We start from the raw sequence: 26,026 nt of genomic DNA on the forward strand, positions 1-26,026 counted from the left end.
CTACCAAAAGTGTCCAACTCTGTCTGCTTCTCTGCATCTCTGCTGATCCCACCTTAATGCAGGCTGTTTTGATCTTGAGCTGGGTTATGTCATGAGACAGTGATGTGGAACCTGCAACCTTTCACGTTGTTCTTAAAGTCCAACCCTGTACCAGGCCCTGCAAGCTTCCTCACAGCCCCACACCATCTGTCTTGTCTTTTCTGGGTCATTTCCCTTTCTCCTCCAGCCACACTGGCACTCTTTACCTTGGACACGCTGTTTGCTCATGTCCCAGAGTCTTTCCACTAGCTCTTCCCTCTGCCTGGAACATTCATGCTTTGTGTTACTGATTCCTTCATGACATTTAGTCATCTTATCTTAAATGACTTCTTCACAAAGAGGCCTTCCTTGACCAAATCAGTTGAAAGTAGCCAGCCAGCCAGCCAGCCGCTCTTGATCATATTACTATATTTTAATTTTCTGGATGGCACTTCCAGCTATCTGACCTTTATCTTGTTTATTGATTTGCTTGTTCTCACTCTCCCCTACTAGACTATAAGCCCCTCAAGAGTGATGGCTTTGATTGCTGTACCCACCATGCTTTCCCCAGGCTTTAGGACAGTTCACAGAACAAGGGCCAGAAAATGTTATTAATTGTAGTAAAGAATAAATGTATCCTAAGCCATTTAATTAAAACTTTGAGATCTTGAAAGTTTTAGCAAGCAAGAACCAATAAGTGGACATTAATTGTACCATAGCTATTATTACTACCACAAAAGGTACAGAATATCATTGATATTATCTTCATTTAATGGGTTATACTGATTTTATGTTAGCTAAAATTTTAGGTTTATTTACAAATGTGTTTTCTCGTACCCTGTTTCTTTTAAGCTTGTAATTTATTGAATGGTTGAACTTTTCTCCTGCAGCAGCTTTTGAGTTTGTATCCTTAGTATGAAAGTTCAGTCATTCCATACATCAGTCTGTGGGGACTACAGATTGCCTTGGAGCCTTCCTTACTTAACTTTGACCTAAGGGACTGTCTTTTGGAACTTGAGTGATTATAAATCTGCACATTTCAATGTCGAAAGTATTTCTAAGCCAGGGTCTCAACCTTAGGACTTTGGCATTTGGGGTCAGATAATTTTGTTGTGAAGGGCTGTGGAATTACATGTTCAGCTGCATCCCCGGCCTCTACCCACGAGATGCCAATAGCGCCTCCTCAGTTCAGATTGCTGGTATCTCCAAATGCTGCTCAGTCTGGAGGGCAGAGTCTCCCCCATTGAAATCCACTCTTCTAAACAATGAATACTTTTTCTTCTATTTCCTTTATACTGGGAGATAATAATTTTTAAAAAATCAAATAGAAATCTGGCTCAGCTTTTTTGGTGGGGTGAATGTAGCAGATTTTTAAAAGCTATTATAAGGAAAGATTGTTCATCTTCCACCATTACTAAGTTATAAGAATCTATTTTCAACTTGTATGTTTCTATAATTCCACAGTACGCTTTGTGTTAGGAACCCTAAAATATTCTGGGGGAATTTGTTCTTTCAGTGTTTCTATATTTTTCGCCAGCTCCCATCACCATGGAGCTAAACACTTTGAGACATGTTAAGTTAAAAACAGTAGTGACAGAAGAGGAAAAAACATTTTGCTTCTGCATTCTTTTTTCCTCTCTTCTCTTCCTCCTTACCTCAGTCAGCCAAATAGGGTATTAGTTTGAATGTTTTAATTGGATGTCAAGATGGGAAAGGCATGTTTTTCAGAGCTTATTTTTTCTTAGGAAATGCTAGCAGTATAATTTGAACAGACCTATGAATTGATATTCTGAGATAAGGTAAAATATACCAGGAATGTGTAGGGAAGGAGACTTTTTCCTTGGCCTGCACCCATTTTATAGATCTGTGTGCTTCAAAGATCCCATTGTATTGTTTAGGTAGGACTACTCTACATCATATACAATTCTTTTTTTTTTCATATGGAAAACAAATATCAAAATGTATGTAACCTAGTTTTTAGTGTAGAACTGATTGATTCATTGAATAAATGCAATTCTTGTCAGCTTTCTTAAATTGAGACCTTAGCATAGTGTTTTATATAAAGTAACTAGAGACAGACTATTTTTCAGGTTGTGGTTTGTGTTTGAAATTCATGTCCTCATCCAGGTACAGACTTTGAGCTTTGGCCTATCTGAATGGAATATTGCGTTCAGTCCTTTCAAATGTAGCAAGGATGAATATAAAATTAGAGAAAAAAGTTTTCTTTCCTAATATTTACGACCTGTAGCATCTTCTGTTAGTTTGTAGGAACATGGTACTGATACGTTATTTCTGTTCAGCAAAGGTAGTTTAGAGATTTTTTTCTGTTTAAGATACAGTATTTTTTTTTTCTGAACAAATTAATGTCTTGATATTGAACCTTGGCTTCACTGTGCTCAAACGTTCAAATGTTAATTTAAGGAAGTTTAGATGCCTCGTTTCTTTTTAAACAGTATTACTGCTTTCTTTGCACACATGAAGCCATATTGAATTTAAAAGCAGATGACCTTAAAGAAAGTCGTGCAACTTAAACACCACAGACTTAAAAATAAAAAATATAAAGATTTTTAAAGAAGAAAGTTAAAAAAATGTATCTGCTTTTCTGATGTAGGCTGGTGAGAAAAGATGTTCTTTTTCTGTTGCTTTCAGTCTTTAGCTCCCTGTCAGTTCTGCCCCACTGTGAAACCGAAGGTGTTCTCAGCATTCTTGAGTAACACTTCCCACAGGTGACCTTCTGTATAAAGAGAGCTTGTTGTTGTTGTTGTTAACTTCTATATTGATAAGAAGAAGATAACAGTTCACAAATTACAACATCCTGTGATTTGATTTTTCATAAAATTTTTTGGTGAGGTTTTGGGAATTTCATTCTTGTTCCCCTGATCTGCTACACTCGGGCTACCACACTTTTTATAATATTTATTGCTATAAGCATAGTTTGGGAGCATTTAGGTTGTTTATAGCTCCTTGCTATCCTAAATAATGCTGTGATGAATGCTTTTTTTGCACGGAGTTTTGTCTTTTGAATTGTTTCCTTAAAAAATACTCAGGAATAAAATAACTGGAAAATATGTAAGCATTTTAAAGGCTCTCGATACATATTCCTAATTAAAAAAAAAACAACAATTTCACTCTTCCAGTAGCTAATGAGCACATTATATAAAAATTAATATCTCTTATTTTTCTTAAAGCATACTTAAGGGCCCTACGATTTTCAGATTGTAAATAAGCATTGGCTTCAACTTTAAGTCTCCAGCTGCATTAGCCCCTAATAAGAGAGTCAGACTGTTCTTTGAACCTTTGAAGCCAGGCATTGACTTCTCCTCTGAAGCCAGGCATTGACTTCTCCTCTGTAGCTATGAAAGTCCTGGATGACATTTTCTTCTAAGAGAAGGCTGTTTCATCTATACTGAAAATCTATTGTTTAGTGTAGTCACCTTATCAATCATTTTAGCTAGATCTTCTGGATAACTTGCTGGTGAGCTTGCACTTTCATGTTATGGAGACAGCTTCCTTCCTGAAACCTGATGAACCAATGTCTGCTGGCTTCTAACTCTTCTTCTGAGTTTCTTCACCTCTCTCAGCCTTCATAGAATTGAAGAGAGTTAGGGCCTTGCTCTGGATTAGGCTTTGGTTTAAGGGAATGTTGTGGCTGATTTGATCTTCTTTGTCTCCAGAACACTAAAACTTTCCATCTCAGCAGTAAGGCTGTTTTGCTTTCTTATCATTTATGTGTTCACTGCAGTAGTACTTTTACTTTTCTTCGAAAACTTTTCCTTTGCATTCACAACTTGGCTAACTGGTACAATCCTAGCTTTCGGCCTCTCTTAACTTTCAACATGTCTTCCTCACTAAGCTTAATCATTTCTAGCTTTTGATTTAAAATGAGACACCTGTGACTCTTCCTTTCACTTTCAAGTTTCGCTTGAACTTAGAGGCCATTCTAATTTCAGTGTTGTGGTCTCAGAGACTAGAGAGCCCGAAGAGAGGGAGGCAGATGGGGAATGGCTGGTGGGTGGAGCAGTCAGAACTCAAACGACATTTGTTGATTGTTTGCCGTCTTCTGTGAGTGCAGTTTGTGGCATTCCCCAAAAGATTAGTAGTAACATCAAAGATCATAGATTACAAATCACCAAAACAGATGTAATAATATGACAAAGTTTGACATATTGTGGGAATTACCAAAATGTGACACAGAGACAGGAAGTGAGCACATGCTGTTGGAAAAATGGCACTGACAGGCTTGCTCAATGCAGGGTTGCCTCACACCTTCAATTTGTAAAAAAACACCTGCAAAGTGCAATAAAGTGAAGTGCCATAAAATGAGGTGTGCCTGTATTGTATTTATTGAGCAGAAACATTTTTCAAATGTTTAACCAATTTTTTCTTTTGTGAATTGCCTACTGTTTCAGAAAAACTCTCTCAAACCGTGTCTTTCCTCTTCTTTCATACCACCATGACAGTCATCAACACAGAAGACAACTTCTGTGACAAAAGCTGTGTGTTTTTTTCTCCACATGCCAAACAGCGTACACTGGCTGGATGTCCTCAATTCAGTTCCAACACTATCCACCCTAAGATAGTGTCAGATTCCACAGGTTGGGGGCTCAGTCCCCAAGACTGCCCCTTATATCTTCGGACATCATTGGTAAGTCCAGGCCTCCAGACTTCTGACTGACTGACTTTAAGTTGGTGTTCCCACAACTCTGTGTTTAGGTTTAATTAATTTGCTGGAGCAGCTTACAGAACTCAGGGAAACATGTTTACTGATTTATTTAAAAGGATATTACAGAGGATTCAGATGAAGCGTTGTGTAGGACGAGGTATCAGGGAAGGAGCGTGGAGCTTCTGTGCCCTCCTTTGGCATGCCACCTTCCAAGAACTTCTATGTGTTCACCTCTCCAGAAGCTCTTCAAACCTGGTCCTTTTGGGTTTTTATACAAGGAGGCTTTATTACATGGCCTGGTTGACAACCGTATAGAAATGTGATTGGACAAAAAGCACATTGTCTAAACCCAGCAAGGCCTGTCTATTCAGCCTTTTCTTGGCCTTTCTGTGTAGCTTTCCTTCCTGTAGGATATGGAGCAGGACTCTGTGGAATGAGGGTCTTTTGATCCACAATCAGATTAGAGTCCTGCCTTGGGCAGGTGAAAGGACAGGAGGTCAGAGAGAGAGAGAGATTCTGTTTCCTGAGCCCTAAAGTACCCCAGCATTATAACAAGGACTATGGGAGTTAGGAGCTAGGAACTGTGGACAAAAACCAATATAGCTATCATAACACCACACCCATTTATACTTCTTTTCCCATTTTTCTTTTGGAGTCTTAGTATTTTATCTTCCTTCACAACTCTTTGCATATATTCAGTGTATTCAATCTGTGTTGTATTTATTGCATTTTTTAAACTAGTATTTGGTTTGCCTTTTAATGTACAGATGTTTAAAAGTTTCATGTACCCAAATCTGTCAGTGTTTTCTTTTGTGATTTCTTTCATTAGTTTTGCTCGTGGAAAATGTTTCCCCATTCGATATCACATTTTTTCCCTGACATTTTATTAATTTCAAACTAAGTCCTTACCACCCATTAATTTCATAAGAAAAGAAATCCACTATTTGAGAATTAGGAGCACTTTGCTACTGATCATGGTTACTACAGGTTGTATTTTTGTAGTTCTCTGCTCAAAGGGGCCGTTGCGCTAATTGTTAACTTCTGGCTTTGATGTGGTACTTGATACGTGAGTGCCTGTTTAATTCTGTGTTAATCCGTGTTTCTGTTACATTTGGATCGTTGTGAAAGTACCTTATTGAATACAAATATGAAAATGAACAAAGTAAAATAAAATTAAACTAGTCATGATTGACTCCTGTGTGAGTTCATACTTTAAGAGGCCCAGAAATTATGACTCTTTTCAGATGTAACTGATATAAAAAAACCTACCTCACTTTCCTGTGATAGTTGTGGGTTGTAGCATTAGGCTCAAGTTGACTGCCAACAAAATGTAAAGTACTGTCTTTTGCATAGTTTATGGTGATAACTGCTATTTTTCTAATTTGTACAAGTTCAGTTTTTTAGAAATATATAAATCCATTGAAATGAAAATGCTTCCAATTTGCTGGAAAATGAATATTGCTAACTTACATCGTAGGTAATTATTAAGTGTTGGTTTGTAATACGTAAATCAGTTGTCTCATGATTTTTAGACCAAAAACTCACTTTTAGAAGTAATATTCTTGTTGGCATTCCAGGTGACATAGGTAAAAAAATATTTTATTGAATTTAAAGCCTAAGTACGTAATGATACTCTTACATCATGTGTTTGTTTATTGTCTGTTTCTCAAAGTAAATATAAACATTTTTAGGGCAGCATTTTCAGCACGTAGAATGATGCCTCAAATATTTATGGAATAATGGATATTTGTTGAGTGAATATCAGGGCACGGACGTAAAAGTATAGGAAAAAGAAATACTTCTGCTTGAGTACCTAGAATTTACCAGCTATTGTATGAGACATTTGGTGATCTCGTGACTATATAGAGAGCATTGTTTTTCTAAAGATGAACCTGGTTTTACCTTTGCTGTTAATTTTCTGGATACATCAAGAGTGATAGGTTTTTAGGAGACAGTAGGAAACTACAGACAGTGGAGAGCTCCATCATGTTTCAAGGTAGATTTCTCTTCTGGGAGAAGGTTACTAAAGGGCCTTAGCTAACCACTCTCTCTGCTTTCACTTGGCTGTAACCAGAGCTGTAATCAGAAATGGCGTGGAAGGCTGGTGAAAGCTGTGGTTGCTGTTGAACGGGCATATGTGCACTTAGGTAGTTTGCTGATGTAGGTTTAGTTTGTGAATCTAGATAATCTGGGACTGTCTTTTTAATTTCCTGAAGCATTTTGTTTTTGTTTTTTTAGAGACAGGATTTGCTCTGTCACCTAGGCACAGTGGCACAGTCATGTACAGTGTGTACATGTACAGTGTGTACAGTGGCACAGTCATGGCTCACTATATACTCAAACCTCCAGGTTCAACCAAGTCTCCTACCTGAGCCTCCTAAATAGCTGAGACTACAGGTGCACGCCGCTACACTTGGCTAAGTTTCTTATTTTTTGTAGAGACACGGTCTCGCTGTGTTGCCAAGGCTGGTCTCAAGCTCCTGGCTTCAAGTGATCCTCTTGCATTGAACTCCCAAAATGTTGGGATTACTGGTGTGAGCCAGGGTACTTGGCCTTGCCGAAGCATTTTGAATGCATGCAAACTAGCAGCAGATGTCAACATTTTCATTTTCTACTCAATCGTAATTTCAGCTTTACTTTTTTTTTTTTTTTTTTTTTTTTTTTTGAGATGGAGTCACACTCTATCTCCCAGGCTGGAGTGCAGTGGCGCGATCTCAGCTCATTGCAACTTCCGCCTCCCTGGTTCAAGTGATTCTACTACCTCAGCCTCCCGAGTACCTGGGATTACAGGCATGCGCCACCAGACCCAGCTAATTTTTGTATTTTTAGTAGAGACGTGGTTTCGCCATGTTGGCCAGGCTGGTCTCGAACTCCTGACCTCAGGTGATCTGCCCGCCTCGGCCTCCCAAAGTGCTGAGATTATAGTCTTGAGCCACTGTGCCCAGCCTCAGCTTTACTTTTTGTAGAGAAAGGCATCAAAAGGAAGTTTTTCCAACTTTTCTTAATAGTATGTACTTTTTATAGATTTTCCCCTGCCCAGTGGCATCGGACTCTCCCAGAAAAATTTTATGCCAGGATTGTTGTAAAATATTGTCAAGCATTCATGATTTTATCATTTATGGCGGTAAGGGTCTCATAGAGATGTTATGTGAAATACTGTAACATTTTCTTTACCTGCTAAATAAGTATAGAGTAATAAAAAGAACAATTGTTTTTAAAGCCAAAAGATTTTGACCTAGTTCCTGATTTATCATGAGTATGCTTTTAACCTGATCTATGGTTGTGAACAGAATAAAAACTTTTCTACATTTTTTTCTACCAAATTAAAATGTAATTCTTAAAATTTCCAAAAGCATGTTTTCTAACTATTGAAAAAATAAGTTCATTCCCATTCAAAGTAGAATTATATAAACTTTTTTTTTTTGTATAAAGTTTCACTTCATGTTACTGAACTGGACTTGATATGGAAAACTTGTCCTTGAATAATCATTGAAAAATAGGCTGGGGGAGTGAGACTTTTTCATTAACACACTAAATTTGTGCTCCATGTGTAAGATATTTGTATATTTTTTAGTGGACTCTGATTGTAACTGAATTTAAAGATGCATCTTAAAGACCCTACTGTAATCTACCTACCATTAATGTGTTCATTCGTTTCTTCATTCTACTTGCAAACTTCTGTTTAAACTTTATCTTTGATCAAAATATTGTCTACTTTTGGTAAAAATTAAATTGTAAGTATTTGTGAATAAAATTCATATTTACCTATTCAGATTTACTTGTGTCAGGAATGCAGTCATCTGCAAGCATTAGAAAACCTCTCTAGTAGCGTAAGCAAAGGGAAATTAATTCTCCCACATACAAAGTAGCCCCAGAAATCAACAGTTCAGGGCTGCTACACACATGTTCAGTGATGCCACAAGGGACCCTGGAGCTTTTTCCTTGATTCTGTTGGTATCTTTCCTCATGCTAGTCTTATGAATGATAAGATGCCTGTTGCTCTTCTAGGTACCATGTACTCCAGGAGGAAGAAGGGGGAGTAAGAACATAGCAGGTAAAGACTAGGTAAATCAATCCCTTTTTATCAGGAAAGCTAAAGGGTGCTGCAGACTTCTGTTTACTTTTCATTAGTCCTGATTTAGGACTAATCTATTCCTGACTAGTTACCCCTAAACCAGTCCATGGCCGCAGGGCAAAAGAGTCCATTAGAAAATTTAGAAAGTTCCTGGTGTGTCTTCTAAGACACACCAAGGTGTCCCACACCCACCTGAACAACTTGAGAATCTGTTGTTAGTAAAGAATTGGGAGAACAGCATGGGTTAGTTAATGGACTGTGTCTTCCATACCTGCTGGAGTGAGGACAGTATGTATTAGATAAACTTAGAAGCCCTATGCATTTTGACTTCTTGATTCTTTGTCTTCTGGAATAAATTAGGGATTTTTTTTTCAGGTTCTTCAGATATTTTTCTGTAGTCATACATATCCTGTCATTGTAGGGGATGATTTAGATATTAGGATAGCAAATACTGTGTTGTAGAGACTTCCTTAATATTAAGTATATGATGAAATGGGAATTGAGTCATAACACTCTAAAATTGAAATTTGAAAGCTATGTAATGAATTTATGCTTTCTAAAAGGAGTTCTTTTTAGTAGCTCTCTAGAAGATTAATTTTGTTTTATTTGTAATTAAAATGGCTTGAAGATACATTTTCAGAAAACATGGGCAATGATCATCATATATATACATTTATATTCCACTTTTTAGGCTTAACGTATCATAAATTTTTTCCCATGTAGTATACTATTTTAAAAATTGCTTTGGTGTCACAATGTACTTAATCATTTCCCAGTTATACATTTAGTTCCATTTTGTGCTGCCATTAGCAATGCTATAATTGCATCTTTATATAGGTTATTTTTAATGTTGTATATTACTTTCTTTAGATTCTTCATATTTTAATGTCTTTTGAAGCATTTAGCTGATCGCAATCCAATAGCATCGTACAATCCAATAGCATTAATTCGCAGTGCCCACCAGCAAGATATAAAAATATAAGTTTTTCTGTCAATTTCCCCAGCATTGATTATTGGCAATTAAAAATTTTTTTGTTAATTAACAAGTGAAGAATTACTTTGAATTTCTTTTATGGTAGTAAGGCTAAATATTTTCTTTCTTCTTGAGATGGAGTTTCATTCACTCTTGTTGCCCAGGTTGGAGTGCAATGGCATGGTCTCGGCTCACTGCAACCTCCTCCTCCTGGGTTCAAGCCATTCTCCTGCCTCAGCCTTCCAAGTAGCTGGGATTACAGGCATGTGCCACCACGCCCGGCTAATTTTGTATTTTTAGTAGAGACGGAGTTTCACCATGTTGACCAGGCTGGTCTCGAATTCCTGACCTCAGGTGATCTGCCTGCTTCAGCCTCCCAAAGTGCTGGGGTTACTGGCGTGAGCCACCGTGGCCAGCCCAGGCTAAATATTTCCTACTTATTTTTTTTCCTCTTGTAAATGGCATTCTCCTGTTCTTGATTAGTCTGTTACTTTCTTAAGTAACATAGTATATTTTTTCACTTTGTAAAATGACACATTCTTGGTGTAGAATATTTGTTAGCCATAGATGTCACCTCACAAAGATCTATTAATAGTTTTTCTGAACAATTTGTGTAAACTTTTTATGTAAGTAATTATATATTTTATTCATAATGTATATACTATGTTGTCTCAATCTATGTGCCTGATAGTGCATTAGACTCTTGGGGATACTGTGGTCAGTATAACAGGTATTATATCTATGACATCAGAAAAAAAAGATACTTTTGTTTATTTTTCCCTAATATTTGTATCATTTCATTTTAGGACATAGTAAATTACCCAGTCTTTATAATAATAATCATTTTTTGTTGTTTAAAATAAGTGTGTTTATCAAAAATAGAACCCATAACAAACTTCATGTAGAATTTTATTATTAAATGCTTACTTTTTGTCTGTTAAATGATAGTTATACTTTTTTCATGTTTTAGTTATAGGGATTATTAACAGATTTACTAATATTGCCTAAAACTTCATTTGTGTACATCAATAATGTATCCAAAGTTGTTATTAAAGTGTTCAGCACATAATAAATGCTCAATTAATAGAATAGCTTTTTCAGTATCTTGCGTGTTAAGATTGGAATCCTATTTAACCCAGAATTCGTTGGATAACCTGCTAGTTTTTATTTCATGTTTTGTTATTTGTATTTTTTTCTATGTGTATGGAACATACAATGTGTGACTTCTTAATTTAATCAGGAAATTAAAATCTCAGCTCACTGCAACTTCCGCCTCCTGGGTTCAAGCAATTCTCCTGCCTCAGCCTCCCAAGTAGCTGGGATTACAAGTGCCTGCCACCACACCTGGCTAATTTTTTGTATTTTTAGTAGAGGTGGGGTTTTGCCGTGTTGGTGAGGCTGGTCTTGAGCTCCTGACCTCAAGTGATCCGCCCGCCTCAGCTTCCCAAAGTGCTGGGATTACAGGCGTGGCCCCCTTTCTTGCTTTATTATTGTTCATAGCACTTTGTAGCATGTCAAAAAATGGTATTTATTTGTTGTCTGCGTGTTTCCCTAGACTGTAACTCCATAGAAGGCAGGCAGGGACTTCTGTCAGTTTGACCAGTGCTGTAGTCTGGGTACTAAGAATAATACCTGGTGTAGAGTAGACATACAATAAATATTTGTCTAATTATGGTGATTCGTTTCAGTTGATTTCTCTTTTTACATCTCAGTTTTTGTCTTGATTTTATTTATTACTACTTGACATAAAATGTCATGTTTTAGTACAAATACGTATTTTATCATAGCATCTAGCTTGATGTTTTTCTTTTAAACTTGACAATAATAGTACCTCCTCGGTTTTTTTTTTTTTTTAAACACGATTTTGTTAAATATCTTCTTTAAAATTTTTTCTGTCTTCTTTTGGTTTGTACATCTTGGATTTTGTATTTTCTTTCTTAATACAAACTGAGGTTCTTTTAATAAGTTAAAGTAATTTGCTTTTGTTTTTGCACTTATGTTACTAAGGTGTTTTTTAAAACGATGACTCCTTAAGAATTACAGTCAGTGCCTTTTGATTTATTGGACATGACATTTCCTTTTATATCTTCAAATGATTTTGAGTGTAACATCTGAACTAAGCCACTTCGCGTGACCTATTTATCTCATTGCTTCTGTTCTCAATCCTATTATTATTCTGTACTACCTCACAATGCAGTGGATTTTGATTCATTCGTTTCTGCTGTAGCACACACTGTCTTCTTTACTGAACTTCTGTCTCCTAGGTTTGTCCTATTTTACCTCAGAGTTTCAGCTCCACTGTTTTCTTTGTGAAAGTTTTCGTAACTCTCCAGCAATCTTAGGCAGTCGTCCTGTGTATTCTTACTGCACTATGTGTATGTATATTTCCAGGCATTTTCTTCTTATACTGCAGTGTGCTTTCCACAGTCATACAGAAAGTGGCATACAGAACATGCTCAATAGATATTAGTTATGTTTTTTTCTCATTTTCCTTTTTTATTTTTTAAAAACTGGAGTCTCACTCTGTTACTCAGGCTGTAGTGCAGTGGCACGAACACAGCTCAGTGCAGCCTCCACCTTCTGTCTCAAGGGATCCTCTCACCTCAAATTCCCAAGTAGTAGGGACTACAGGCATGCACCAGCATGCCTAGCCAATTTTTAAATTTGTTTTTTTTGAGATGGAGTCTTGATATGTTTTCTAGATTGGTCTTGAACTCCTGGGCTCAATCGATCCTCTTGCCTCAGCCTCCCAATGTGCTTAGATTACAAGCATGAGCTGCAATATCCGGCCTTATTTTCCTTCTTAGTACTATTTTCTTTTATAACTTGAAGTTATACTCTCTGTACTTTTCTTGGGTATAATGTGCATAAATGAATTTATTTCTGTGACTTTTTTCTTCTTCTTCTTCTTTTTTTTTTTTTTTAAACATACATGGAGGTCTGCTTTTGTTTCAGCAGGTACTCCATTTAGAAAAATGTGCAGTCTTCTTCCTCTTCCTTGATGTCCTGACTTCTTACCCTCGACATTTTCTTTTTTCTTTTTTTTTTTTTTTTCCTAAGACAGAGTCTCACTCTGTCGCCCAGGCTGGAGTGTGGAGTGCAGTGGCGCGATCTTGGCTCACTGCAACCTCTGCCTCCGAGGGGTTCGGGCAATTCTCCTGCCTCAGCCTCCCAAGTAGCTGGGATTACAGGCATGTGCCACCACACCTGGCTAATTTTTTTGGTATCTTTAGTAGAGACGGGATTTCACCATGTTAGCTAGGCTGGTCTCGAACTCCTGACCTTGTGATCCGCCCGCCTTGGTCTCCCAAAGTGCTGGGATTGGAGGAGTGAGCCACCATGCCCGGCCATCCTTGGCATTTTCTTTCCTCTTCTTTAGCTCTTTCTCCGCTTAGTGTAGCTGTCCACTTAATAGTAAAATAAGTACTAGTTACTTTCACAGGTTCTTACCGTTACTTTTCCATACTTTAAATTCCTCACTTAAAGGTATATTTTTGGTCTTTTCCCTTCATCCTCTGAACCATGCCTTCTGTTTCTGTCCCTATAAAGAGTACTTGGTTTCACATGATCAGATTGACAAAAATTTTAAGTTGTTGGTGAGAATGTGGAAAAGAAAAGTGTGTCCTCTTCCGAAGAACATTGGCTCTTTTCTGTTTGTTAATATTTTCTTCTTTTGGAGTTTGTATTCGGAAATTCTCATTTTTATCCTAGTGTCTTGTTTTTAACGTTTATCCTAATGTCTTCCATTCACGTGATCTCTCCAACAATTTTCCCTTCATTCTGTTGATCAATTTTTGTCTGTCTTATATAACACAACCTTTTCAGTTGGGTCAGGTGTTGTTTTTGTTGGTTTTCTTCTTAGTAATTTGCTAGGCTCTGGAGACCTTGTCTTACAGGAGACTTTTTTGAAGTTATTTTCCTTATGTGCTCTTAATTGCAGAGATACTGAATTTGGTTTTGGGAAGGGGGTTGGTAGGCCTGCCTAGAGATTTTACTGAACGTTCCACCTTTCATGAATTTTGTAATCAAGCAAAAATTAATTGCATTTCAAAAATAATTTTGAAAGTATAATCTCTTTTCCATACTAAAGTCATGCAGTAAGAAATGTAATAATATAATCTGTAACAAACTCCTTGCCATGTGCTTTAGTGAAGGTGGTGGATTATATGCAATAGTCATTTGGGTTGTCAAATCCTGTATCATTGCATAAATAAATATCCACATATGGTAAGATCTACTCCTCCTTTAAATATTCTGGCCATGTTTTTATAACTTCCTTACTGATCTCTCATTACTTTTAATAAAAATTATGGGGTGTATGTAATTTCGTGTGTATTACTTCCAAAGTAATTACAGTTTTTGGAAAACTCCTTTATAGCAAATATTTATAAAAAGAAAAATCCTTCCAAAAAATTAACTTTTTATTTTTCCATATTCCTCTGAAGTCCTTGTGCTTTTGCATATATAAATATATGTTCACAGAGTAGAATGTAATATATTTATTTTTAAATTTAACATTATATCTTAAATTTAGGCCGTGTTAACTACTAGCCAACTCAATAAGACAACAAAAGAAAACATTGTCATTTTGAAAATGATATGAGTGTCTAACTAGGGAAATTAAAGAGAATCATCAAAATATTAACTCTAATAAGACTTCAGTAAGATTACTGGATATGAAGTAAATAAACAAAAAAACCCAATAGTTTTGTAGTACACCAGTAACGGTATATTAGAAAATATGATTACATGAATGATCTTAGTCACAAAATAAAATATTATAATTTACTTTATAATAACCTAGCAGAAGATATGCAATGGCCTTATGAATTAAAAGTTATTAAAGCAGATCTAAATAAATAGGAGCTGTATATGTTACTGAGTGGGAAGTCTCAATATTAAAAATAATTTAATGTTCCCTAAACTAATTTATAAATTTGTGCAATTCAAAAACGAAACAGCAAAACCAAGAGTGTTTGGCATGAAACTTGACAGTGATTCTAAAATTAGCCGAGGAAGTAGAATTAATGAGGTTAGCAGGATGTATTATAATGCTGTGGCATTTGAATTGGTGTGGCATTGGCACACGGAGAGAGAAATGCACCATCAAAACAGGAGAGAGACCACAAAAAGAGACCTCCACATGCCTCCACATGCACGGGAACTTGTTTTTGACATTGTATACAAGTCAGTAATTCAAAAGTATTGATGGCTATTTAAGAAGTAGTGGTGGGACAGTATGATAAAAATATATTCCTGTAAATTCTAGATGAATTAAAGCCATTTAATCCTATTTTAAAGGAACATTTCTAAACTTTTAGAAGAAAATATGGGAAGACATCTGTATGATATTGGTGATTGGGAGGCCTTTAGAGCAAAACACCCAATTATAAATCTTACCATGTTAAAATTTTCAAATACAGATGTATAAAAAAAATACTTAAAAGCCAACACAAGGTACAGACTCTGAGAATAAAGTCAGACATATATGTCTAATGAAGGGTTAATATCCATAGTATATAAAGGAATTCTACCTTATCAGTAACAATGAAGAAAAAGACCTATTAGAAAAATGGACAGAACCTAAGTGGGTAAGATCAGTAAACAAATTAAAATTCTCTAATTATCAGGGAAAGCCTAATGCAAGCAACAAGATAACACTTTATATCCTTATATTAGTCATAATTTAAAGCAAAGCTGTGGCAGCAAGCAGGGCCCCCCCAACATTACTGTGAGTTGTAAAATTGTTACAACTTTGGAGTGAAGTTTGACTTTCTCTAAGGATGTTGAAAGATGCTTCAACTTAAACTTTCAGCAGTTCCCATTCTAGAGCTCTCTAGAGAGACTTTTGCATGTTTCTAAAGAAGATGTGAAAGGAAAGTTCCTCCTATCATTGTTTTTAATAGCAAAAAATTGGAAATCTAGACATCAGTCAACAAATTCTGGTGTATGCAAAAAATGGAAAAACAGAAGCCTTTTATAACGGATCTATAACTTTTTGTAGCAACATGGAGAAATCTTGATAATAATTTTTTTTTTTTTTTAAGTGAGGGAAAGTTGATGTAGAAAGTAAAGGAATAAAAGAATGGCTACTCCATAGGCAGAGCAGCAGCATGGGCTGCTCAATGGAGCATACTTATAGTTATTTCTTAATTATATACTGAACAAGGGTCAGATTATTCATGAGTTTTCTGGGAATGAGGTGGACAATTTCCCGAACTGAGGGTTCCTCCCCTTTTTAGACCATATAGGGCAACTTCCAGATGTTGCCATGGCATTCGTAAACTGCAGTAGTGCTGGTGGGAATGTCTTTTAGCATGCTAATGTATTATAATTAGCATATAATGAGCAGTGAAGACAACCAGAGGTCACTTTGATTGCCATCTTGGTTTTGGTGGGTTTTGGCTGGCTTCTTTATCACAACCTGTTTTATCTGCAAGGTCTTAAAGACTTGTATCTTGTGCTGACCTCCCATCTCATCTTGTGACTTAGAATGCCTAACCTCCTGGGAATGCAGCCCACAGGTGTCAGTCGCATTTTACCCAGCCTCTATACAAGATGGAGTTGCTCTGGTTTGAACACCTCTGACATACTTCTCTCCTCCCTTTTACAAGGGAACCCTTAATCCTAAGGGTTGTAGAGGGACAAAAATCCATCTTTTGCAACTTCTTCAGGCCGAATAGGGGTGATGATATTCTTGCCAAACTGTTAGGGTGTCTCGTATCCAGGGAAGAGAGGAGCTCAGTCAGAAAGCATCAGTATGGTGAGGGCCATTCACAAGCCTGAGTTCTGACAAAAAGTGATACCCAGAGTTGACCAATTGGTGTTACACTGTTTCCTTTGGGTCAGAGGTCTGCTTAGCATAGTTCTTCCTTGGTTCGATAGGAAGATGTTACTGGAAAGTGGTCCCAATCCAGACTCCAAGAGAGGGTTCTTGGATCTTGTGCAAGAAAGAATTCGAGGTGAATCCATAAAGTGAGAGCAAGTTTATTAAGCAAGTAAAGGAATGAAAGAGGAATGGCTACTCCATAGACAGAGCAGCCAAAACCTGATAATTTTGTGTGAAAAAAGAGTTGCAAAAGGATATATTCCAAATGATACCATCTATATAAATTTCATAAACACAGAGTACTATTATGGGTCCATTTCTGTTTTGTAAAAGTTTAACAAAATGTGTGTGGGAAGAATGCATACTGTCCTTGGGAAGAAAGTTCCTCTGGAGAGGCCAGGAGAAGCATGGGATGGGAAGTTGATATTTTAGCTATATTCATAATATTTCTTCCCTTTTTGATGTGCAGCAAACTTGACAGATTAATAGTTATTAAATCTGGATGGCTGGTATGTTTTTGCATGTGTCAAATATTTTATAGTCAATAGTTTTCAGTTTTATCGTGTAGCAGTTTCCAGTTAAATATGTTGGATTGAACTGGTGCAGTTATTTACTTTCCCTCCTCAAGCCCTATGCCAGTGTTACTCAAGGAATATAAAAAAAATATATGAAGACAGGTAAGGGGGAAAGACATAGGAGCAGATTTGAATGATCAACACCATTTTTGTCACCAGAGAGAGGGGCATGAATTTTAATTTAACTAATTTAGTGACGTGAAAAGAGTGGCTTGAATGGCTTTACTGAGGGATTCCAAAAAATGTTGACTCTCTGCAACCCCAGGATTGGAGGGCCCCAGGTAGCTGGGAGGATTGCACTAAGCGGTGGAGTTAGTTTTAAGTAGATACTTGGGGTCCTTTCCCTAACCGTAGTGTAATTATAGAGGCTCTGGAAATAGGAATTATTTGAAACTTTTTTGCTGAGATTCATTCCCAGGATGCTGGCAGTCAGACGGGAAGTGGAACCATTCTTCTTCAGAGACACTGAAATGTATCCTAGAAATGAACTACAAATATGGCATTTGTGGGTCCCCCAGTATAGAAGGGGAAACCCTCTGTCTGATTTAAGAAGGAATGGAATTTATGGTAATAATATTTAGTAGCTTGTAGAATCACTGCAAAGGCTGTAGAACTGGGTTCGAAAAATAGGAAAAACAAGGGAGGCCAGGTAGCCAAGACAACACTCGTTCCCACAAGTAGGCTGGTGTGGCGTTGCCCATGAACACTGGATGTCTGGCTTGACATTGCCACTATCAGTACTTGCCTGAGGGTGCCAGTGTGCACCATTGGCACTGCTTGTGCCACCACCTTCCATGTAAATGGATTCGCCTCTTTCCTGCTTTCTTTAGACACTACTGTTGATTCAGAGTCCAGGACATGCATGTCTCATTGGCTGAGGGGCTGATTGTGTGTCTGCACCCTGTCTGTAAGAATGGCTGCGTTAAGTAACATTGTGGCATTTTTAGCTTCTACTATGGAAGGCAGATTTTGTATAAGGAAAGGAGAGGTGATTCCCTGGATATAGATACAAAGTTTAGAGGATAAGCAGATGTTAGGAAGTCATAGTGTTTTCCCCTCTATCCAGTTTCCCCAGGTAAACCAACTAGATCTCTACTTAGTCCCTTTCATGAAGTCTGCTTAGTAGTCAACAAGCCCTGCCTCACACAGAGCTTCAGTCTACTATTTTTTTCTTTTTTAAAATCCATTTATCTTTATTTATTTATTTATTTTTGAGATGAGGTCTCACTCTGTCACACAAGTTGGAGTGTAGTGGCATGATCTCGGTTCACTGCAACCTCCACCTCCCAGCCTAAAGCAGTCCTTACACCTCAGCCTCTCAGGTAGCTGGGACCACAGGTGCACGCCACTACACCTGGCTAAAGTTTTGTAGTGATAGAGTTCTGCCGTGTTGCCTAGGCTGGTCTTGAACTCCTGAGCTCAAGAGATTCAGCCACCTCGGCCTCTCAAAGAGGTGGGATTACAGATGTGAGTCACTGTGCTTGGCCCAGTCTGCTATTTTAATGCGTCAATTTTAAATACAAAAGGATAGCCAGTTGTAGCAGACATATTAGCAAAACTTAGCATGTGAAAGACAGTGATGAAAAGAAAACAGAAGAAAAGTAAATTTGGGGAATATAAGATACTGAAGATGAAATGGAAACATAAAAAATTAGTTTATTAGAAGGATAAGAGAAAATACTGCATTCATGAAACAAGAATAGAATGATTTTTTATTTTATTTTTTTGAAATGGAGTCTTGCTCTGTCACCCAGGCTGGAGTGCAGTGGCACCATCTCAGCTCACTGTAACCTCTGCCTCCTGGGTTCAAGCAATTCTCCCTGTCTCAGCCACCTGTAATCCCGAGTAGCTGGGATTACAGGTGTGTGCCACCACACCCAGCCAATTTTTGTATTTTAGTAGAGGCGGGGTTTCACCCTGTTGGCCAGGCTGGTCTTGAACTCCTGACCTCAGGTGACCCAGCTGTCTTGGCCTTCCAAAGTGCTGGGATTATAGGCATGGGCCACCGCACCTGGCCAGAATGATTTTTTTAAACGGAAGAAACAGAGAACACAAAATTTCTTCAAAATTGAGCCCAAGAATCAGTGTGAAAGATTAAATAGTCTGGTCGGAAAATGATGTTTTAAAAAGTCTCTGAAATACCTAAGAGAAAAAGATAAAGAAATGGAGGGTGCAGGAGAAAAAAATAAGAAAGTGTTCAGGTGGCCCAGTGTCCAATGAATAGAACATTTACAGAATGAAAGAACAAAGAATGGGAAGGAAAAGGAATTAATCAAAGAGTAATAAAATAAAATTTTACTCAACTGAAAGTTGAGAAGGTCCACTGAGTGTCCAGTACAAAGACCATAAAAAGAACCACACAAAGACTACTCCGGTATTAAACAGATGATCCTAAAAAAATCCAGAAAAGAGCATATAACATAAAAAAAAACTGGAATCACAATATTTTGGGCTGCTTAGTTCCAACAGTAAAAGCTAGAAGTTAATGAAATAATACCTTTGTCTTAGTCCATTTTCTGTTGCTTACAACGGAATACCTGAAACTGGATGGTTTGTTTGTTTGTTTATTTATTTATTTATTTATTTATTTGAGACTGAGTCTTGCTCTGTCGCCCAGGCTGGAGTGCAGTGGCACAATCTTGGCTCACTACAAGCTCCGCCTCCCAGGTTCACACTATTCTCCTGCCTCAGCCTCCGGAGTAGCTGGAACTACAGGCGCCCACCACCATGCCTGGCTCGGGTTGTTGTTTTTTTTTTTTGTATTTTTAGTAGGGATGGGGTTTCACCGTGTTAGCCAGGATGGTCTCGATCTCCTGACCTCATGATCCGCTCGCTTCAGCTTCCCAAAGTGCTGGGATTACAGGCGTGAGCCACCACACCTGGCCTGGATAGTTTATTTTTAAAAGGAATTTATTTCACACAGATGGAGGCTGAGATGTCCAAGGTCCAGCTGCTTATGGTGGGGACTCTGCAGCGTCCCGAGAAGGCGATGGAGGGCATCACATGCTGAGGGGCTGAGCCTCCTAACATGCTAGCTCAGGTCTCTCTTCCTCTTCTTATAAAGCTACCAGTTCTACTCCCATGATAGCCCATTAATCCATTAACCAATTAATCTGTGACTGGATTAAGCATTCACGAGGACAGCTCTCATAATTCACTCACCTCTTAAAGGCCCCTCCTCTCAATACTGCCACACTGGGGATTAAGTTTCAACATGAGTTTTGGAGGGTACAAATATTCGGACCATAGCAACCTTGAAAATTCTAATGGCAAATGTTTTACTACCTGTCGTTTTATGCCCAGCCAACCATCAGTCAGATTAAAGCTAGGCATGCTAAGATTGAAAGCTTTTACCACCCACGCACCCCTTCTTAGGCAGTTACTAAATGAAGAAGGTAGTGGTCCATCCAGGTGAGGGAGTGAACTAAGAAAAGAAGAAATGAAATCTGGGACATGTGGGATCCATCCAGGAAAGAAAGAAAGGAACTGTCAGGATGGTGATTGGTGGGATGTTCCCCGGAATACCTCTTCAGGAGACCTAGAGATCAGCAGCTAGATTGGGGCATGAGAAGAGCCCTAGGAGAGAGGTCTTCAGGGAAGAGAAATGGAATTGATAGGAACCTGTTGTTTTTGACTGTGTGGAAACAATAACAAGATTTTTTTGCTTCTTATGTTGTATGTAGGAAAAATTAAGCGTAGGTATATAGAAATAAAGCAGATGAAAATAAACGAAACAGTTACTAAGTTCAGGAAAAGTAAAGTAAGCAACTGAGCAAATATAGCCATAGTAACATAAATCCTAATATATATAGCTATGTGATATAACTAATATACACACAGGTGAACGTAAATACATAAATAGGTACATAGAATGGGGTAAGGAAATGGGAGAGACACTTAATGGAAGCATGCTAATTTCTCATCTTCCACAACAGGACTTCAACATTTACTATATAAGATTGACAAATTAAAAAGTAGCAATATGAACCTGTTATTTAGGAATAAGGAAATAGTGAAGGAACCAGTGCTATGTATTGAAAGTGGCTGTGGCTGTTCCTGGGACTGAAGAAGATGGAGTCAAGCAGTATAGGTTTCCCCCACTTTATATGCCTGTGGTACTATTTGCCTTTAACTACTATGTGTATTACTTTGATAAAAACATAAACGAATTAAAAATAAAATAGCATTGCAGTAAGTATCTTTGGACAATTATTACAGATTGTAAAATCACTTCTCAGTGTTTGTTTTACCACCATTTTCCTATTCGAATGTGGCCGACATTTATGATTAAGCCTCTACTAAGGACTAAGTATCCTAAAATCAAATAAGATGCAGTTCCTGGCCTGAAGCACTTACATTTCAGTGGGTGGCGCATCAGAAAACTGAGCATTCACAGTGTGTCCTGTTTGATTGTCTTTTGGGAACCAAGGATGTGGAGAAAGTTTGGGACCTCAAGAGAAAGAGTGGATGTCTACAGCTGCACAAGGAAGGGCAAACCAGTAGAGCTCCTGGGACCTGCTGAAGGAGGAAAGATGCCCGAGAGCTGGGCAGAGGAAAATCCCTCCTGCTTTCGACAACTATGCATTTCCAAATGTCGAAAGAGAGGTTGCAGAGCTCAACAACATGAATATTTTCTGGCTTACCTGCAAATGGTTTTTTTCTCCCCCTAAAAGGAAACAATATCCATTATCTCTAGCGACATGTCTATTTTAACTTTGTCACTGTTAACAGTGGTTACTGGCATTCCAATACTTTTTCCTAATGCGTATAGTGTTGTTTTGATTTGTATGACTTTGATGCTTATTATACTCAGAACAGTAGATGGGCCTTTTCTTGTGCTTGTGTTCTGTCAAAGAATTTTTCTTAGTTCAACATATTCTTTCTTTAAAACTTGTTTTAACTGCAGTGATGCCAGAAAGTTTCAAAAAGACAGTTCCTCACTTTTTCTTGGCAGCAGATCTGGTGTTAGAAGGTAATAACACATAGTGAAATCATGATTTATTTAAAGTAGAAATTATGATTTCTACAACAAAAATCTTGATTTTTAACCACCATAAATTTCCTGTAGTAATCCCAAGGGATGCCGTAAAAAGAATAAGGTGGGGTAGGGGTGGGAGTGGAAGGGGTGGACAACTTCCTGAAAGAGAACATACCCCAGTGCAATCTTGAAGGAGGAATAAGAGTTAGAGGAGTAAAGGGTGGATAAGAATAAAACAGGAGGAGGAAGGAAGAGAATTGAATGGAGTTGTGTTCCAGCACAAGTTACCACTTGGCTTCACCTGAAGTCTCATGAGAACCCGGTGCATTCAAGAAATTTTAACTGGTTTCCTTTCCCTTTGACTGGAGCCCAGGGTTCAGGAAGCATGGTGGGAAGAGTGTGGAGAGATTGGGCTGTTAATTAGGGAGATTTATCTTGCACTTAGGAAATTCTGACATTGCAAAAACAGAGAGGCTGTCTCCTTGAGGATTTAAGCGAAGGAGGCTAAGACTCTTGTGCTCATATGCACCTTATAAACAGTCTTGAATAGGCAAAGTGATCAGTTTTTAAAATAAGCATTATTGCAGACACACAAGACTATGTTTTAAGATCAAACTTACTATTCTAGTTAGAGGATTTATTTTACTTTGTCACAAAAATGAAAAGGTTGGCAAAAAAAAAAAAAAAAGACTTCCTGCCACAAGGTTTTATCTTTGAACACTTTATTGGTTTGCATTTTGATTAATTTTTTTTCTAGTTAATAAGAGTTTAAATGATCAAGTTAATACATTTGTGAGGAAAATCTCACTTAGAAATCAGAGATTTTTAAGTTTAGGGGATTAGATTAAAAATAATTTTATTTGAAAGTTAGGCATAAAATGTATGTATATTTGCATATGTGCATAGTTTTTAAAAAAAACTGGAAGGATGTGGTATGCATTAAAGAAAGATACTTTGTTTGCTCCTGCTTTCATTTCTGTTGACAAGTTGCCAGAATTATTTGTATAGGGCTTCTATTTTCTGAACCATGATATAAATAAAGGATTCAAAATGTTTCCAATATGAAGCGTTTCATCCAGTGTTTTTACGTCAGCTTTGAATGGGAGGAGGTCCTTTGCTGCTTCTGAGCATAAGCGGATTCTTTGGCTCTTAATCATCCAGCCCTTTGCCTTTATTTTTCTGGCTCTGTAAATACTTAAGTTGCTGCAGAACTGACTGTCCCTTGCACTGGATCCTTTCTCTCCTCTGCCCTTATCATTCAGTGTCTTACTGTCTGTGCCCCTAGCCCACACACAGTGCCTGGAAGAATATGTATACTATGAGGAGTGACTATCACTGGGCTTGGGATTGGGACATGTTGAAGAAGACGTATACTTTTCACTTTTTCTGCACTATTTCAGTTATTAAAATTTTCAGTAAGCATATAACCGGGTTCAAAAATGACTGAAAAAGGGCAAAGGAGAGACTTGTGTGGGGAGAAAAATTATTTGAGGATGAAAGATAAAAATTATTTTGACCATCATTAATTTGATGGTAATTGTTTTAAATTTCTGGTTTCAGTTGTCTCTCCCTTTAATGCTGTATTAACCACACTGCCTTCCATTGTCCTGTGAGAATGTGTTTATTTGCTAGGATTTTAAATAGTCGATTCTATTGTGGATTAGTTTATCTTTTAGTTACTTCGTTGTGACCGTGTCTTATCCAGTTCTGTGTCACTTCTTGTTAATCTTTTAAGAGATTTGCTCCTTTTTATGCCTGGTTTTCATGCTCCTTTGATGAGTGGATTGGGGGGAGAAGGTCAAACCCACTATTTTTCATTCATTACTGTTGTGAAGGCTCTTTAAGAGAGAAAGATGAAGCTGAAACCTGTATTAAATTTTGCTAATGTGGACTTGTTTTTGGCATTTCTCCTTCAACACAGATATGTGTGAAATAACCATGATTACATTTTAGATTACAATAGAAGTTCTGATAATTTATCAATTAATTTCCATTCTATTTTAGCTGAAAGCATATAACTTTTATTTCTAGTGATTACATTTCAAGGGTACTAAGCTTAGGTGCTTTCAGGATAAGGATTGGACAGATCTTTTCCTCAAGAGCCTGAAAGTCTCACTGGGGAGAGAAGACTGAACCACAGGTAGACTGAATCTTGAAATTTCAGTAAGTAGCAGAAAGGGAAGCGTTTTTAGAAAGGAGGGTGCCCTGGTACAAGGAACATGGCTTAGGGATCAGACTCTCGAGCAGTGACCCAGTCTCGTCTAAGCTGCTGGGTCTTCATATACAAACTGCAGTAGATAATAGCTCTTTAAAGATTGCTTTAGCAAGTTAGTGAGATAATGAGCAGTGCCTGATGCATACATAACTGGTTACAATGGATGGAAACAGATTATTGAACAAGCATGCTCTGAAAGGACAGCATGGTGCAACAGGCAGGGTAAGAGTTGGGGAATGAGGAAATCTGGATGTAAACCTGGACTTGCCCCTTGCTATTTAATCCTAGGTGGACTTACAGTTTCTGGCTACTACAGGTGGAAAATGATGGGCTCAGACAAGGTATTCTTTATAATTTACAGTTTTAAATTGTCAATATTGAATTCTTCATGCAGGCTGAGTCACTTGGTAGAGCTTTATGAAGAGGGCACAGTGGTTTGTCTAGGGCAAGCCTGTTTCCTTCTGTTAATATAAGAAGGAAGCAGTTTGTGGGCAGGTGCCAGTTACTCTTGAATTCCAGGCCTAAAATCCAGGCCTAAATAAGAAAATAATGGCATGGGCCAGGTGCAGTGGCTCATGCCTGTAATTGCAGACTTTGGGAAGCCGAGGCAGGTGGATCACGAGGTCAGGAGATCGAGACCAGCCTGGCCAACATGGTGAAACCCCATCTCTACTAAAAGTATAAAAATTAGCCAGGTGTGGTAGTGGGCGCCTGTAGTCCCAGCCACTCGGGTGGCTGAGGCAGGAGAATCGCTTGAACCCGGGAGGCAGAGGTTGCAGTGAGCCGAGATTGTGCCATTGCACTCCAGCCTGGGCGACAGAGCAAAAAAAAAAGAAGAAAAAGAAAATAATGGCATGGCAGTTGAGGAGCCACTGAAGGTTTTCAAAGTGACGTGACTACCATAGCATTTTTAAAAAGTTAAAGTTAATTATCAGTAAATACTTTTTCTCTCACTGTATCCATTTCCACAGGATGTAGAAATTCATGCCCGAGTTGGACTGCAGAAGTGGTACACAGGCTATAAGGGAGCCTTTTTTTCTTTTATAATATATTTTCAAAGTAGTTTTTCTGCCATAAATTTTGTAACCACTAGCCCAGTATTGAGAGAGAGCCTGCTATATAGTGAGCACTTTTATTTTTTTTTGGAGACAAATCTCACTCTGTTGCCCAGGCTGGAGTACAGTGGTGCGATCTCAGCTCACTGCAACCTCCGCTTCCCATGTTCAAATGATTCTCCTGCCTCAACCTCCCAAGTAGCTGGGATTACAGGCACATAGCACCACACCCAGCTAATTTTTGTATTCTTTTAGTAGAGGTGGGGTTTCACCATGTTGGCCAGGCTGGTCTTGAACTCCTAATCTCAGGTGATCCGCCTGCCTTGGCCTCCCAAAGTGCTGGGGTTACAGATGTGAGCCATTGCGCCCAGCTGCACTTTGTGTTATACACAATTTGCTTAACTTTATGACTTGTTGGGCATGTCTTTTTTTTTTTTTTTTCGAAACGGTCTTGCTCTGTCACTCAAGCTGGAGTGCAGTGGTCCGATGGCAGCTAATTCCAGCCTCAACCCCCTGAGCTCAAGCAGCCCTCCCACCTCAGCCTCCTGAATAGCTGGGACCACAGGCACACACCACCACGCCTGGCTAATTTTTTTTATTTTTTATTTTTTCTTTCTCCGAGACGGAGTCTTGCTCTGGCACCCA

The 26,026-nt window shown here is 38.1% G+C and overlaps 1 protein-coding gene across 29 annotated transcripts in view; it reads left to right on the top strand.

Moving 5' to 3' along the window:
* Nucleotides 1-26,026, top strand: part of SIPA1L1 (signal induced proliferation associated 1 like 1) — a 412,571-nt gene that overhangs the window by 217,948 nt on the left and 168,597 nt on the right. The window contains exon 6 of one of the 29 annotated variants that reach the window (XM_063651771.1): nt 8,690-8,735. The exons of 27 other annotated variants lie outside the window; for them this stretch is intronic. The gene's annotated coding sequence lies outside the window, so the exon portion shown is untranslated. Of the gene's footprint in view, nt 1-8,689; nt 8,747-26,026 lie in introns of all 29 variants that reach the window. One more of the 29 variants, XM_063651769.1, reaches the window with a different exon arrangement.

The sequence above is a fragment of the Pongo pygmaeus genome, chromosome 15 (assembly GCF_028885625.2).
Source record: "Pongo pygmaeus isolate AG05252 chromosome 15, NHGRI_mPonPyg2-v2.0_pri, whole genome shotgun sequence".
Taxonomy (NCBI): Eukaryota; Metazoa; Chordata; class Mammalia; order Primates; family Hominidae; genus Pongo; species Pongo pygmaeus.